We start from the raw sequence: 4,681 nt of genomic DNA, 5'->3' as shown, positions 1-4,681 counted from the left end.
TAAAAATGTCTTTATTGTGTAGATAAAGGTCCCCCTTGGTTGTAGCCCAAAGTTTCCTAATTGAATCTATATATTACATTTTGAGTGCTATAATTTAGTGTCCTGAAGCTAAATTGCCATCATTAGTATTACAATCCAAAAGAGTACAATTTCACTGAACATCGTAAAAATTGGACGATTGTTCGGTAACTGTTCCCCTCCCCTCCCACTATAAGTAGGGCATTCTATTCTACCTTTGGCCTAGCAATTAGTTCTGGCCAGTGGCTTGTGTTATCAGCTGTGATCTCAAGCAACAATATGTTTCTCTTTGCTTTCTTGAGCTTTTGCAATCACCATGAGGACATGCCATGGTACCCTGTAGTCCCAGGAAAATGAAAGTCATGGGAAGCTGATATATAGCAAGTTTACTGAAACTCAACCTAGAGCAGCCAGTCCTCAACCACAATACAGATGCATAAACAAGAAATGCTTATTATGTTTTATGCTAGATTCTTGGGGTGTTTGTTATGAAACATTTGTCTTTAGCTGACTGAGATAACATGAACTCTGTTGATTGTAGAATAATACCACAAAATTAAAAGACAATTATGGAAATCACTCTGAGATCAACAGTATAATATAGGGATTAGTGTGCAAAATGCAACTGGATCCACTATTCTAAGGACGAAATACACCCCCACTAGTTATTGAAAAAGCCTAAAAATTCTCTTGTAATACTGAGATTTAAAACAAATTTTAACCCAATCTCCACAGATGCTTCAGAAATGAGCCTTTCTGGACATTATGGACCATGAGGTTAGACATTAATTGAGCAGGGAAGAATTTTGTCCAAATGCTATGGGCACTTGGCTCCTGATATGATATTGGACATTTAAACTTTTTGGAACATGTTAGCAAAACAAAAAACCAAAAAGGAAAATTTCAAGATTTATTATTGTATTTCCTGAAGGATGGAGAAACATTTTTAGAACAGGTTACAGAAACAAAGGTGGAAAATATACTTCAAATGCAGAGAAATGTCACCAGCTTGTAAGATTCAGCAGGCTGTGCCATTGACATTTTTCATGGACACAAAACCACCAGAGACTCCATTGATCACTGACCTAGAAGGGACATGCAGAAAGACAAAGCATTGTTAAGATTCATATGAAGAGTAAAATGTTCAGATTCAGCAATTTGTACAAACACCCATTCCCCTTTCAGCGGGAGGTTGTGCTTGGCTTGTAGTTTTGAGCCAAAATGGAAGAAGAAGAGGAAAATTGAATAAAGTAGAATGAATTAAGTTGAATAGTGTGAAAAAGAACTAAGTCACAAATATCTGGGAGAGGGGGAGAAACATAAGAGAATTTCCTTAGTCTTCTCTCTATGTGATTTGATGGAGATTAAATTGAAGGTGAGAGACAAGTGAAGAGGGACAAGGCATCTTTTTCTTTACATTTTTTTTTAATTTTTTTAATGTTTTATTTATTTTTGATACAGAGAGAGACAGAGCATGAGAGGGGGAGGGGCAGAGAGAGAAGGAGACACAGAACCGGAAGCAGGCTCCAGGCTCTGAGCTAGCTGTCAGCACAGAGCCTGACGCGGGGCTCGAACCCACAAACGTGAGATCTGACCTGAGCCGAAGTCGGAGGCCTAACCGACTGAGCCACCCAGGCACCCCATTTTTCTTTACATTTTAAAAAGCTCTTTTGTGTCTTACAAATTTACTCTCCCCTTGGTATTGCAGAACAATTTATTTTATTCTCTATTATTTTTTATGCTGAATTGCTTTTTGTGTTATTTTGATGTTAGAAATACATGGATATTGGACTTCATAAAGACTATTTTTAATAAAGTATTTCATATTTTGCATTGTAAATGATTTCATTTAAGTGAACAAGATGGGTTAAAATACCACCAGGGTGTTGAAAGCAGGATTTGTTATACATAAGTGATGTCATAATTAATTTGTAAGGGAGAACATAAGAAATTTTCTTACCTCTATTTCCTCTTCAATTCAATTTTTATTCTGAATCAGATAAACTATAGAAACCCATATTTTATCTTTTATTTACTCATTTTATTCTATATTTATCCTCCACATTTTCACATTCTTTAGGTAGTATAGAAATACATTTAGAACAAATAGTTACAACTCCAATTTACCTAAGATGTTTGTCATAGACATAGGAAGGAAGAAAGAGGCAGACCCAAAAATTATGTTGAAAATCCTTCAAGGACAAAAATAGAAGTGAAATACTGTGTTATACTTTATAAAAGTCTTTCTCATAGAGATGACTTAGAAATGCTGATCAGAACACTGGCAGTTCTTAAATGTTGAACTAAGAGGAAGTAAACATATTTTCCTTTAAGCTATTGAATTATAATAAAAAAATTCTGAGATCTAGTGCTGTGTTTGTTAATATAGAATATGTACATAAATCACCATGTCAGAAATTAATGTTGCAAATAATAAGATATAAGAGAAAGACACGGCAGAGGCTGAGCTGAGAAGCAGAAGGAGATGGGGATGGGGAGGGTCAGTAGAGAAATCCAGCAATGCAGACAGCAATGAATTACCCTTCCCCCTCAGAACTCATAGGTCAAAATATAGCCTTCTTAGACTGCTGAGAAAACTTTTTAAAATCAGTTTATTAAAGGAAAAATCATGAAAGCCTAGAAATTTGAGAAATTCCAGTTATTTGTTGATTAAGCAAAAACGCAGTTATGTTGTTAATTAAATAATTTGATTTCAGAACGTAGTAAGAATCAGGGACAACACACTCTGTAACACTGCCTGTTATAAAGAAAGAAAGATCTTTAGTCTGAACAACAGCATGAAAATCCTCTGTTCCAGATTTTTTTAAAAAACACGTATTTTTTTTAAAAAAGCCATATTCACTTGTTAAAATTCAAAAAATGTCTTTCGATTTAGTTTTCACTCTGCCTTGGCATCTTCTGTCCTTGATCCTAAGAGAGTTATCTCCTGAACTCTGGTTCATCATACTTTATAACTCTAAGTATTTGTTCCAAGGAATACTAATAAAATTATCCAGAAATGTAGCCAAGTTTCTTGTCCTCATTATTACCCGGTTTGTTTTGTCCATCTGCAGTTCTGCTGGAAGATTTTCATTGAGTCACGTTTTTATCCAGTCACATAAATAATTCTCTTTAGATATTAGCTAATTTAAAGTCTACTTGCAATTATGAATAATTCTTTATCAGTAAAACAAAATTAATCTATGCACAGTATTTTCTTGATAGAATTGGTGCTTATAGAAAAATTTTAAAAAGACAGAGTTGTCCTGAGAAGTTATTGAAACTAGACTAGATTGACACTGAAAAATTCATGCTGAAAACCAGGAGATCCTAAGAGACATTTTTATTCAGTTATATATTGCTAGATCATTTCATTCTATATAAATGCTAAGAACAATTGAATACATGTTACTATTACATAAAACATACTAAAATTAAACTTAAGAAAATGTAAGGTGTAAAATGTTACAGATATTTTAGACATGGTTCTCCAAACTACCTGAGTATAATTATACATCTGTAACATTAATAACATATTTCCAAGACTTAACTGTAAGGCAATATAAACAATGGTAGAAAATATGTATGTTAAGGATAAAGCATTATTTAAGAATACTACTTAAACATTATATTTTTAAACAATAATTTAAAATAAAATTTGTTTTTTTAGACCATAAACAGTAATACACTCAATAATTTAAATTAAGAATCTAAAATTCTATGTGTTCTACATATTTCCTTGGCATATATTTAAAATGCAAAACTGCATAAAACCCATTATATTACAAGAGATATTGCAATATGAATCTAATAAATTCTAAGGGACACCAAGTTTTATTGAATCCTCTCCTATATGAGATGCATTTATTTGTTTAATCCAATAACAATCATAGAACCTAATAAGGCAATTTGAATTTCTTACTCGAGAATAGACTTTTCACAAATAATTTGAGTTTCTTACTATGACAGAAGTATAGGTCAAAGTTTTAGGATATCTTCACATATCATAATTTTGAAACAAAGTAGTGTTCTATTTGGGGGATAATATTTTTCTGATTTCATTTAATCACATAATTGGAAGAAATCTTAAAAAACTAGTATACACTTAAGAGAATTATGTATAGCAATATTTAAATGCAATAAAATGTGTACAAATGTGTATCATGGCATTAACTGTTTCAGAAACAACACAGAATTCTTTCTGATCCTAGCTTGTTTGAAAGTCATTTGATCATAATTTTCCTGAGGCAATTTGTAAGAGTGGTTCCACTTGCAGGCCTGTGAACAATTTATAATTCTGACTTTGTAAATCTTTGGGATAAGTTTTCTCTGCATCTATTTTGGGATTACCTCCTCACTCAATGATAACAAGGAATAATTAGCTTCATTCCACAAACTTACACAAAAGAATTAATGTATTTTATGCTTAAGAGGAAACAAATCAAAGGCATAAGCTATGAAAAATATACTCACTTAAATTATGCATTTTGAAACACAACTAACGTTTAGATGTAAAAATTGGTGATATGTCAAGGTTTTTACAGATTTAATGTTTTTTAATAGTTTATTGTGAAATTGGTTTCCATATAACACCCAGTGCTCTTCCCCACAAGTGCCCTCCTCCATCACCACCACCTCTTTTCCCCCCTCCCCCTTTCCCTTC

General features: G+C 32.7%; 1 long non-coding RNA gene across 1 annotated transcript in view; it reads right to left on the bottom strand.

Moving 5' to 3' along the window:
- Positions 1–914: 914 nt before the first annotated feature.
- Positions 915–4,681, bottom strand: part of LOC115278508 — a 15,375-nt gene continuing 11,608 nt past the window's right edge. The window contains exon 3 of the long non-coding RNA XR_003902928.1: positions 915–1,103. This is a non-coding gene — a long non-coding RNA (uncharacterized LOC115278508). The remainder of the gene's footprint in view (positions 1,104–4,681) is intronic.

Source organism: Suricata suricatta, chromosome 14, assembly GCF_006229205.1.
Source record: "Suricata suricatta isolate VVHF042 chromosome 14, meerkat_22Aug2017_6uvM2_HiC, whole genome shotgun sequence".
Lineage (NCBI taxonomy): Eukaryota > Metazoa > Chordata > Mammalia > Carnivora > Herpestidae > Suricata > Suricata suricatta.
Note: the sequence above shows the minus strand (reverse complement) of the source record. Positions and strands in the feature narration are given on the sequence as shown.